We start from the raw sequence: 13,339 nt of genomic DNA, 5'->3' as shown, positions 1-13,339 counted from the left end.
TGGAAGAGTCATACTGAGGGCAATAAATAATAAGCCTAAGAGTAAAATATCTTGGCCTCTCCCTTTCTACATACTCCCTCCACCCCCGAATCCTGTGGGCTGTGTACTAAAAGTGGAGAGGCTAGGGTGTGGCCTTGTGGTAAGTGCCAAGGCTGGCCTGGCCAGACTGGCCCCACAGTGGTCAGCCCTCCTCAGGGCTAAGCTTGGCTGCCTCTCCCATCCACCCAGAAGCACAGTCAGAGGGGATGGAAGTGCCTGCGGTGGAGGTGAGGGTGGGAGCAAATCAGGAAAACTTATTAGAAAGGGAAAAGGGCAGGGACCAGGATTAGGGGAAAGGATGGGGTGGAGGGGGGAAAATACCCACTATATGTACCAGACACAGGGCTAGGGACCTTCCCGTACCTCCTGCAAGGAAGGCCCTGTCATTACCCTCATATTATAAGGTAAAAAATTGGGTCTCAGAGTGATGGATTACCTGCCCCAAGTTATGGGGTGTGTCTACAGTGAAAATGTATCCCCTCTCCATTAGAGAAGACAGGAAAGAGGAAGGGAGGGGGGAGAAAGGAGGAGGGAGTGAGGTGTGGGGACCTTGGTACTCTGCAAGGGCAATGACCCCAGAGCTGTTCTTGCATCTCAGAAGGCTCACTGGGAGAATGTTTATCAGAATCCTCCACATTGAGCCGGAGCGTGACCTCCCAGCCTGTCTGTGCCTGCCCCGTGACTGCCTCTAGATATAAACAGCCTATTTATTAACCCTAGGAAACTGGCTCTTTTGTCACTTAGCCTTATCTCCTGGGATGGGCAGGCTTGGAGAGCAGAGGGTGCCTGGCCAAGAGTTTCTAGACTGGGAGGAGCGGCTGCTAGAAACCTGATGATCACTAAAGAGCCGTGCCAAAAGAGGCCATGGAGAACCCCCATTCGGTCTGCGTCCACCCCCTTGCAGACTCACTCAAGGCAGCATGATGGGTTAATAAGCCCCCAAAGCCTTGGACCCAATGATTGCCACTTTAAGGGAATTAAAGCTTGACTCATTATTTTCCCTAATGATCCCCATCATTAGATCACTGTGGTGACACCAAATGAAATCATGACTAGAAAGGCACTTGATAAATTGAACTCCCTCCAACTCCCACTTCAGCACCTAAGTTATCCCCTCATCCAGTCCCTTCCACCCCAGCCCCCCAAACTCTATGCCCCCCCATTCAACTAGTTTGTCTTAACACTCACCCACCACAGGCTTACCACCACACACTAAGGAATGAGGGTTGTAATCGTATATACCTACTTGATTGTTGGAGGAATTAAATGATATACTTTCTCTGAAGTTTAGCACCTCTACATGCTCAATCAGTATCTTCATCTATCAGATAGCTTCATCTATCACCAGGTGACTCTAAGTTCTGCAAAAGGCCTCCCACAATGTTCGTATAAGTAAACAGGAGTGGGAATATTTTTGAATGGGAGACCAGAGATGAGGCAAGAATTGGCCAGGATCAGAAGGGGAGGAAGTGGATTTTACGGGCAGCTTGAAGGACTGGAATGACAACACCAAGAATGCTGGAATTTCTGGGAAAGGGAGGGCATGTGCAAACACAAAAATTGGATGAAAAGTCATAGGATATTTACAACTCTGGAAAGAACAGAACAAACACCATCTCATTCCAAGGCTAGTGGTGGGACATGGTGACCTTTCAGGGACACAGGAGCTTGTGGTTATAATTGCGAGGTGTTGAAAACTCTCTGAGCTCACAAGTCTCATCCTGCTGGTTGCCTCTGCAGAGTCAGTGAGAATCATGATCCCCTCTCCACTTTGCACTTTCAGAAACTTCTCCCAGTGTTTACAATAATATTGCCTTATCCAGAGCCTTGGACTATGTCCCTGTTTCTTCCATTCTCTCTTATTCCCATTGAATATATATATATATTTAATAGTTTGTATATATATATATGTATTTAATAGTTTGAATATATATATATTTAATAGTTTGGGAATTTTTATTCATGTAATTATAATTGCATTCTTCTTATAAAATTAAAACTTGGCAACTAAGGCTGAAAATCCCATTTCACTCCTCTTGCTCTTCATTTTTGTCATGACTCTTCCCCTACAGCTTAATTAACAGTATGTTTCTCCTTCCAGAATTTTCTCTGTGTACACACACATACCCACACACCCTTTAAAATATATGTGACAACATTTTTTGGTTTGGGTTCTTTTCTTCTTTTTTTCATAAGTAGATTTACACATTATTATTGTGCTATAACTTGCTTTTCTCACCCACTATATGTTGTAGAGATCTGTCCATGTTAGCATTTTTTATCTACTTAATTTTTAACCACTGCACAATGTGGCTGTTTTATGGCTTATTTACTCATTTCTCCCCTCATTCCACATTTCACTGCTACAAGCAATGATGCTGCGAACATCCTTCATACACTTTCTTGTGCGCATGTGATTTTATATCTCTACGGCAGAAATCTGACAGTAGAAATGCAGGTTATCAGGGTATGAACAACGCCTGCTGAATCTTAAGTATGGATTTTCCCTGGCCACTCCCAGTCATTTCTTTTGGTCCAAGGGTACCACATTTAAATCACCAGCTTCCTGCTCCTAACTCCCCTCTACCCAGAGGTCCCTGAGTTTCCTCAAACCTGTACCTGAAGAGACTGTCCCTCCCCACAGCACCCCCTGCTGGTGTACATGCTACATTCTCCCAGTTGCCCAAGGGTGGAAACTGTTCAGGGTTCTCTCCTCTCTCCCGTGTCTAGTAAGAGGTCAGATCTTGTGGAGTTTATCTCAGTAATGTCTTCTGATTCTCATTTCTCCTCTGATTACCTTTGGCCACGATTATTTAAAAAATCTAATAGTCTCCTTGTTCCCTTATGCAATACACCATATGTATCTTAATAAAGCACAGTTGATGTCATTCTCTTTTGGTTGGTTCCTACCAATATAAAACACAGTAGGATCTCCTTGGTTTGCTCTTCACAGACTTCTCCAACCTGGCTGTTTTCTCCCTCTAATTTTTATCTTTTCACATCCCTCCTCTTTCACATTCTAGGCACACCGATCCTTTTGCATTCCCAAATGTGCTTGTATTTCTTGCCTCCAAGACTTGGTTTCTCTGTTTCCTCTCCTAGAAGTCTCTTTCCTAGCTCTGGCTATTAAGGGTTTATCAATCCTTCTAGGTCCTGCCAAATACACATTAAAAATTTGAGTTGAAGGGGTCTGACACAAGTAGCCAATTTCTTAGCCTCTCTAATCATCCATTTTCTTCCTTATAAAAAGCACATTGATGCTGTCCAGATCCATGAGGAACTTCTGGTTAAATGATACATATGAAGCTCTAAGCACAGTGCCTCCTACAGAGTAAATACTAAATAAACCTTAGCTCTTATTGGCATCACACTTCTTTTACAAAGCTGTGCCTGGTCTCACTGTCAAATGGACTTTCCCACCTTCCAGGGCTCTCTATTCTAGTGGACATTTAGCCATTCCACTTCTTATGTCTAAGTCTGTCTTCACACTTGATAATGACCTCCTGAGGGTCAGGGATCCTCTAATTCATTTCTGCATGCCTCAGAGTGTCCCCAGCACAGTGTCTAGAGCTGAACTGAATGTAGGGAGAATAACACACTGTTCTCCATTTGGAGGTACTAAGAAGGAAAGAGAGCCACTTATACAGAATCAGGAGACAGCTTTGGATTACACCTTGGCACTCACTGGTTGGTGAGAATCCATACACGTCCCCCAGTTTCCTTATCTATAAAATGAGGAAAATACTACTACCAGCCTTACAAGGTTGAGGTGAGCTTCTGTGTGCCACATAACCATACATCCCCCAACCCATCCCCAAAGCAAAATAGTAAGAACTTTCTAGTTGTTTTTTGAATCTTAGTTTGCCTGCTCACAGTAGCTGGCCTCCCCCTTGTGGAAAAAATTCAGATTGCATTCTATGAGTCTATAAATAATCTGGGAGCCAGAGCTTATCTCAGAATTGTTTATATCGTTGAAAAACTGAAAACCAACCAGGCCTTCCAATAGGAGGTGGCACTGGTGGTAAAGAACCCACCTGCCAATGCAGGAGATGTAAGAAACCCAGGTGTGACTGAAAGGTCGGGGCATGCCCCGGGAAAGTGCTGCAAGGCAAATTCCGGAGGCTGGCTAAACTTCCGGGGACCGACCCCCTGCAGCCTGGTCCAATCATGTACCAACACAGAGCCCTTAGACACTGACTGCCGCTGTAACCCGTGCTTTCTTCCTTATATGAAAAGACCTGGCTTGGACGCCGGCCCTGACTATAAAACCCCTCCCCACCCCTCATACCTCGCAGACTCCCTTTGTCTCCTCACTCACCCACCCCCGGGAGTTCTGCCCAAGAGCGACCGCTCAATAAAGCCTTTACCACCGGTCATTAGAGGCGGCTTTTTTCCTCCCGTGGCGTTTTTCTAACAGTGACCCCTGGGTCAGAAAGATTCCATGGAGAAGGACATGGCAACCCACTCCAGTATTCTTTTTTTTTTTTTTTTAATAGTCCTAAGTCATTTATTTCCCCCATCTTGTCCCATGCCTTGCTGAAAAGTCAATCAATCAATATAAGAATTCTGAGACACCCACTAAAAGAAACTCTGTTCTGGCCATTTCTTCCACTATCATATATAGACTGTTTCAGAATTTGAAGGACTATCACTCTCAAGTATCTCTTGTAGACCTAATCCACTGCTAGATTATACAGTACGTACTTTTTCATGATAAGAGTTTGTGGACCTTCATTTATCTATTTGATCATCAATTAAAAGTCAAGAAGGGAGATTTGATGTCTGATCTTATTTATTTGTTACTCATAGAACATCTCATTTTTAACTGGACTCAGAAGTAGAAGCTCTCAGAGAGGACAGCCTCTGTCTCTTGGCAATCTGTTCCTGCCATTTTTCTTTGGCCTCCTTCATTCTCTTGGCCAAAAGTTTAGCATATTCTGCAGCCTCTTCTTTGTTTTTCTTAGTATGCTGTTTCTTCAGAGCAATACGCCTGCGTTTGTGTTGCAGAACTCGTGGAGTCACGAGATGCTGAATCTTGGGTGCTTTAGTCCTAGGTTTCTTACCTTCTTTGTTTAAGGGCTTTCGCACAACATACTGGCAGACATCATCTTCTTTAGAGAGATTGAAAAGTTTGCAGATTCTGCTAGCTCTTTTGGGACCCAGGCGACGAGGCACTGTGGTATCAGTGAGTCCAGGAATATCCCTTTCCCCTTTTTTCACGATGACCAAGTTGAGAACACTCAGATTGGCTTCCACAATGCAACCCCGTACAGATTTGTGCTTTCTCTCTCCAGTCTTCCTTGGTCTGTAACAGGAATGCCCCTTACTCAGTAGCAGGCGAACTCGGCCATGGGTCAAGACACCCTGCTTCATGGGGAAACCCTGCTTATCATTCCCGCCACTGATTCGGACCACATAACACTTCCATTCTTCACCCAGAGCGTCAGCAGCAACTTCTGTGGCCATACGCTTCTCGTAGAAGATATGACGTTTTCATTCATCATCCACTTCAATGAGCTTCTGGCAGCCAGTGGCCGGGAAAGAGATGTTCAGCTTCATTCTGAAGTGGCCGACAGCCTTCGAGGTGCCACGAAAAAGAGGCACTCCAGTATTCTTGCCTAGAGAATCCCATAGACAGAAGAGTCTGGCGGACTACAGTCCATAGGGCTACAAAGAGTCGGACAGGACTGAAGCAACTTAGCATGCGCGCACACCATACAAAGGGAAATAATCGAGCCATTTGAATATAATGAAATAGATGTCTAGGGGGTACTTATAAGTAAAACTCTAATTATACACATATAAACTTTGTACAATTTTGTAAGTGTCTACACATATATGGAAGGATAATACATTAAATGTTAATAGTGCTTATTTTGGATAGTGAAATTCAGTTGTTTTTCACTTGGGGTTCACTTGGAGTCAACCCCAAGTATGTGAATCCCGTTGAGAGGCAGTAAAAGTCCAAATCCTGCAACCCCATGGACTATACAGTCCATGGAATTCTCCTGGCCAGAATGCTGGAGTGAGTAGCCAATCCCTTCTCCAGGGGATCTTAACCAACCCAGGCAACAAACCAGGTCTCCCACATTGCAGGCAGATTTTTACTAGCTGAGCTACCAGGGAATTCCATTGATAAGGAAATTCCAAGATAAATGAAAACAGATCAATATGCGCTCCCTGGGCCTGCTGCATGTAGACAGCCCAGGCAGGAAAGGGTGGAATGGAAAGCCAAGGGGAATAAAGGATCTTGGGCTGGAGTTCTGGGAGCCTCTCAGAAGTGGGCCGATGGGGGCTGTGTATCCGCTGTTCTTGGCCAGGCTGATCTGAGGTCCTGAAACTGACCCTTTGTTCCCAGCAGCCGCCAGACATGCAGACAAAGGCAAAATGCCAAAACCATCCAGGCCTTGCGGGAGACACAGACTGGTGAGTAAGTGTATCCTCTGAGGCTCTAGTCTAGACTGGGGGAGCACCGGAGCGTGAAAGAGGACCAGTGTGGTAAGTGTTGGATACCAGGAGCGCCTTTGGAACTCTGGGGACAGAAAGAACCTCCCAGCAGTTCAGGGGCAGGGAAGGTTCCTGGAAGAGGTTGCAAATAAGTTGGATACACATTTGTTCAGCATTTTACCCAGGAGTTTTCAATGATTCAGCACCCAAGGACCACCTAATGGATGGATAGCCAGAACATACAAAGACTGTACATTTTAAGCTTTTTGTTAGTTAGTACTTAAAATTTAAACAATATAAGAAGTAAAACTCTTATATCAGTGAAAAGGACAAAACTACTTTTAGTCTTCAACCAAAGTGTATATATCTGGCTCCTTGAGGGAAGGTCAATTTTACTTCTCGTTGTTCTCTTTTCTTTTTCTTTCTGCTATATTAGAAAAATCTGAACTTAAAACTGTAGGTCATCAGTGACTGTGGAAAACAGTATGGTGGTTCCCCAAAAAAATGTAACACAGAATTATCACGTGATTCAGCAATTCCACGTTTACACATAGACCTAAAAAATCTGAAGCAGGGACCAAACTTGTGCTCTTAACCGTTGAGCCACACTACCTTCCCAGATGTCCAGAGACAGAAACTTTTAAACTAGAATGACAAAAGCTGATTCCAATAGCACCAGAGGGTAAATGAATGTCAAAACTGACAGTTACATTCAGGGCCTTGGAAGAGAACAGCCATTTAGAGAGCCATGAAAAATACGAGGCAAGCTGAAGTGTAGGTGCTTGGTTGTCTTCATTGCAAACAGAACCTCACTCCCCATTAAACAGGAAGTGTGATCTTGGAGTTCTAAGTCACAGACTTGTACAAGCAGCAGAGTTAGGCTACTCTCCAGAGTTTATGACACAGTGTCCTCCTGTCCTTTGCTTATGTCCAAAACACTGAGAAACCAACATAATATCTGCAAGCCTGGGAGCTCATTCCCAGAATGCAAGGCTGGTCCAGTATTCATGAATCAATGTAATTCATCCTATTAACAGACTAAATCAGAAAAACCATGAGATCAAGGTATGAGGCAAAAAATGTATTCAACAAAATCCAACACCTATATATGATAAACTAAGAACTGAAGGGAAATGACACATCCAGATGATGGAATATTATTCAGCTCTAAAAAGAAATCACCTGTCAAGTCTTGAAAAGACATGGAAGGAACTTCAGTGTATATTGCTTAGTGAAAGAAGCCAATCTGAAAAAGCTATATACTGTGTGATTCCAACTATATGACAGTCTGGAAAAGGTGAAACTATGGAAGCGGTAATAAAGATCAGTGGTTGCAAGGGGTTAGGGGGAGGGAGGGAAGCAATGGCAGAGAATAAAAGATTTTACAGGTGGGTAAATATATTCTGTATGATATCATAATGGTAGATACATGTCATTATACATTTGTGGAAACCTGTAGAATATATGGCAGCAAGAATAAACCATTATAGAAACTATGGACTTTTGAGTGAATATAATGTGCTCATGTAGGTTTATCAATTGTAATAAATGTACCACTCTGGTAGGATGTTAAGACTATTGGATGCTGTGCCTATGTAGGGAAACTCTGTCCTTTCTTTTCAGTTTTGCTGCGAACCTGAAGTTGCTCTAAAGAATCAAGTTTATTAAAAATGACTGGCACATCCATACAATGGAGTGTTATTCAGTGACAAAAAGAAATGAGCTTGTTTTCACAAAAACTTATGACTTTTTAAAATTTATTTTTTAATTGAAGGATAATTGCTTATGACTCTTAAATGCATATTATTAAATGAAATAAGTCAGTCTGAAAAGGCAACATGCTGCCGCATGATTCCATTTGTATGACATTATGAAAAAGGAAAAACTACACAGAGAGTAAAAACATCAGTGGTTTTCAGGGATGTTGAGAGAGGAGGAGAGAGTTGAATAGGTGAAGCACAGTAGTTTTTTAAGGTGTTGAACTATTTTGTATCATGATATTAATTATTATATTAATACCATACTTAATATCATGATACTATAACTATGGATATACATGGCACTGTGAAATTGTCAAAACCCATAGAAACTTTACAGCAAAAACCTTGAACACTATGTTCAATTTTAAAAAATAATTTATGCAGTAGGGGGAATCTCATAATGGAATTTAAACTTTGATAAAATAAAGTATATTACATATTTATGCAATAACCTCACCAAATAGGGTGAGAGGAAAAGGTATTGACCCAATTATCTTGGGAAATGAGTGAAGTGAGACTAGAGTCAAGTAAACTACATATAAGCAGTGTACTCTGGTTGCTAAAGTTGTTTTCCACAGGGGTTCAGGTTAGTAATCCTAAAGCTACTACACATGTATACTGGAACTGAACAATTAAATAAATGAAGGGCAGATGGTGAAACCCTGGAGTGAGAGATTACTGTTAAGCTAGTGGGGAAGGCTAGAATGACCTACATGATACTGGATTAGATTTGGAGATGTCAGTATGAAATGATGTTTAGCTTCATGCAGACTCAGATGAGTACATATAGAGAGATGTATAGGTATGCTTACATGCATGGGTTAATATAAACATATATGTTTCTTTGCTCTCTCAGCTGGGAGGGCCAGAAACTGACACTCCAATAGCAGCAAGCGTACCCAGTGTTCATATCTTGGTTTCATTTTTATATAACAGCTTTATTGAGATTTAATTCACATACATCTAATTCACCTATTTAAAGTGTACATTTCAAAGTTTTCCAAAGCAGCTGCACTCTTTTGCATTTCTATCAGCATTGTAGAGTATGAGTGTTTCCAGTGTCTATACATCCTTTCCAACAGCTACTGTTGTCCATCTTTCCAATTACAGCTGTCTTTGTGGGTATGAGATCGTATTTCACTGGGGTTTTGATTTGTATTTCCCTGATGGCTAATGATGTTCAGCATCTTTTCATGTGCTTATTGGTTATTTGTATATTTTGTTTGAAATAATGTCTCTTCAGATCCTATGTCTATTTTTAAACTGAGTTATTTTTCTTTTCAATGGGAGTTCTTTATATGCAGTCACATTGTGAGGCACTGGGGGGTTAGGGCTTCAACATATGGATTGGGGGGGCAATTAACAGTTGTAAGAGGGGGTAATTTAGCCCCCCAAAACAACTATTTAAATTATAATGAGTGTTATAAGAGGCCCTGACTGTTTTCTTTTGCTCACTCTCCCATGATCTCTATCTCATATTTATATACTTTATGTAAATAACAATACATTTACATACTCTCTCATTGATCAAGAAGTAGCAGAAGTCCTTTATATATGCAAAAGAAAATAACAGGAAAAAAGTTTATTTTATACTTAAGAGTTCTTTAGGATGCCCTATGTTTCATTACAATTCATACTTCGTAAAAAGAAAAAAAAAAAAAAAAATAGGGAATTCCCTGCGGTCCAATGGTCAGGACTTGACACTTTCACTGCTCTGGCCCAAGTTCAATCTCTAGCTGGGGAACTAAGATCCTGCAAGCCATGCAACATGTCATAGATAAGTAAATAAACCCTGACACAGGTGACCATGACAACCCACATACAGCTGGATCAACAGGGTTGAAGAAGCCACTGAGGGAGAATGTCCCCTGGGTCCTCCAGACCTCACTGAGAGAAAACCATAGATTTGCACTAAGATATAGCTACAAGGATATTTGTTCTAGCACTTTTTAACAAATTGAAAGTTGGAACAAATTAAAGAACTGATTAAACAAATAGATACATATATCCCAAATAAATTTGTAATGATCAAAAACAATGTTGCCAGATACTTATCAAAATGTAAATGGTAGCCGAGTATACCTCAACATTAGTACACCTTCTCTGACCCTCTAATCACGCCTTCTGTGGACTCTAACCAGGGCTACAGGAATAGAGACAGGCTAGAGTTTGAAGGTAGGATGCACAATATCAGGTTCTCAGCAGGACCCAGGAACCGGCAAGGACATCAATAGTCTTGGAAATACAATGTGCACATGGTGAGATACATTCAGCAGTCTCTCTGGAATGTTCCCCAGGAAAACTGAGATGCAGGTCCCTGTGGTTTCAGCTGAGGAGGAGCAGAGTTCAGTCAAATGCTGTGTTTTAGATTGGGAGATGTTGTAAGAAATAGGAGATTTGAAGACAAATATCTGGGCTAGGATTTACCTGCTGGCTATTTGACCTTGGGCAAATCACTTCACCTTAATGAGCCTCAGTAAAACTGGAAATAATAACTGTGTTGTACTAGTTACTTTACTCCCCACCCCCCACCCCCCCGCTTTTAAAAAATTAAGGAAACAAATATATTTTACAAAACAACCTAATTTAAAGTAGGGATGTATGTGGGTGCACACATGCATGCTAACTGTTCCCTCTGCCCAGCACACTTCCACTATTTCATTAAGACTTTCCTCAAAGATCAAGGAGGCCTCCCTGCCTACCTAATCTAAACTTAACCCTCTCCCCATTTCCCTTACTCCATCTACTTTTTCTTTGTGTACAACACATCACCTCTACTATACTATGTAACTTACTGATATATTGTGCTTATTGTTTATTGACTATCTTTACTTACTAAAATAAAATTTCATAAAGGTAAGGGTTTTTGTCTGATCAATATTGTATTCCCAGAACCAGGAAGAGGGTTTGGCTCATAGATGCTGCTGCTGCTGCTGCTAAGTCACTTCAGTCGTGTCTGAATCTGTGCAACCCCATAGACAGCAGCCCACCAGGCTCCCCCGTCCCTGGGATTCTCCAGGCAAGAATACTGGAGTGGGTTGCCATTTCCTTCTCCAGTGCATAAAAGTGAAAAGTGAAAGTGAAGTTGCTCAGTCCTGTCGGATTCGTAGCCTACCAGGCTCCTCCATCCATGGGATTTTCCAGGCAAGCGTACTGGAGTGGGGTGCCATTGCCTTCTCCATCATAGATGCTAGTCATTGAAAAAAATATATATGTAGCTTTAGTATGTTTCATAAAACAATGCTTATCACAAGGGATACATATGTAATACTTTACAGTATTTTATTTTTTAAAATGGTCACATACAAGATTCCATTTATACAATGTTCCAGAAAGGCAAAATTAACCTATAAAGATACAAATGGGAAAATAGGTTGTTTCTCAACATGCAGGGGAAAGGATTGATTGGAAAGGGGCAGAATTTTCTGGGGATATTAAAATGTCTTATATTTTGATGGCATGGTATACAACAAATTTTATATTTTATTCTCTGTGATTTACATGCACATTATTCTATTTAAAATTTAACCCAACTTTTATTTTATTTATTTTTTTTAATTTAACCCAACTTTTAAAAAGAACTGGCAAATAAAAAAATATTAGTCTTAACAAAGATTTCATCCCACTTACTATTGTACTGGGTTTCAACCCATAGTTTGAAAAACTGACTTATGGGTTGCTGTGGAATTAAGGCTAGACACCTTTGCTAAGGCAGGTAGCACTCCACCTGCATCTGGTCCCATCACTTCATGGCAAATAGATGGGGTAAAAAATGGAAACAGTATTTTCCTGGGCTCCAAAATCACCGTGGACTGTGACTGCAGCCACAAAATTAAAATACTCTTGCTCCTTGGAAGAAAAGATATGACAAACCTAGACAGCATATTAAAAAGCAGAGACATCATGTTGCCAACAAACCTCCCTCTAGTCAAAATTATGGTTTTCCAGTGGTCATGTACAGATGAGAGTTGGACCATAAAGAAGGCTGAGCATGGAATAGAATTGTGGTGCTGGAGAAGACTCTTGGGAGTCCCTTCCACAGCAAGGAGATCAAACAAGTCAATTCTAAAGGAAATCAACCCTGAATATTAACTGGAAAGACTGATGCTGAAGCTGAAGCTCCAATACTCTGGCCACTGGATGGGGAGGGCTGACTCATTGGAAAAGACTCTGATGCTGGGAAAGATAGAGGGCAGGATAAGAAGGTGGCAACAGAAGATGAGATGGTTGGATGACATCACTGACTCATCATTGATAAGAGTTTGAGTAAACTCTGGGAGATAGTGAAGGACAGGGAAGCTTGGCATCCATGGGGTCCCAGAGTCCAACAGGACTTCAGTTCAGTTCAGTCTCTCAGTCATGTCTGACTCTTTGCGAACCCATGGACTGCAGCATACCAGGCCTCCCTGTTCATCACCAACTCTGGGAATTTACTCAAACTCAGGTCCACTGAGTCGGTGATGCCATCCAACCATCTCATCCTCTGTTGTCCCCTTCTCCTCCTGCCTTCAATCTTCCCCAGCATCAGGGGCTTTTCAAATGAGTCAGTTCTTCACATCAGGTGGCCAACGCATTGGAGTTTCAGCTTCAGCATCATCCTTCCAATGAATATTCAGGGCTGATTTCCTTTAGGATGGACTGGTTGGATCTCCTTGCAGTCCAAGGGACTCTCAAGAGTCTTCTCCAACAACACAGTTCAAAAGCATCAATTCTTGGCGCTCAGCTTTCTTTATAGTCCAACTCTCACATTCATACATGACTACTGGAAAAACCATAGCCTTGACAAGATGGACCTTTGTTGGCAAAGTAATGTCTCTGCTTTTTAGTATGCTGTCTAGATTGGTCATAACTTTTCTTCCAAGCAGTAAGTGTCTTTTAATTTCATGGCTGCAATCACAATCTGTAGTGATTTTGGAGCCCCCCCTCAAAAATAAAGTCTGTCTCTGTTTCCACTGTTTCCCCATCTATTTCCCGTGAAGTGTTGGGACCAGATACCATGATCTTAGTTTTCTGAATGTTGAGTTTTAAGCCAACTTTTTCACTCTCCTCCTTCACTTTCATCAAGAGGCTCTTTAGTTCTTCTTCGCTTTCTG

At 41.7% G+C, this 13,339-nt stretch overlaps 1 pseudogene; it reads right to left on the bottom strand.

The window, feature by feature from the left end:
* Positions 1–4,860: 4,860 nt before the first annotated feature.
* LOC133061444 (small ribosomal subunit protein eS6-like) lies at positions 4,861–5,617 on the bottom strand (annotated as a pseudogene).
* Between the last annotated feature and the right edge of the window lie 7,722 nt (positions 5,618–13,339).

Source organism: Dama dama, chromosome 9, assembly GCF_033118175.1.
Source record: "Dama dama isolate Ldn47 chromosome 9, ASM3311817v1, whole genome shotgun sequence".
NCBI classification, from domain to species: domain Eukaryota; kingdom Metazoa; phylum Chordata; class Mammalia; order Artiodactyla; family Cervidae; genus Dama; species Dama dama.
The sequence above is the reverse complement of the archived record's forward strand: the minus strand, read 5'-3'. Positions and strand labels throughout refer to the sequence as shown.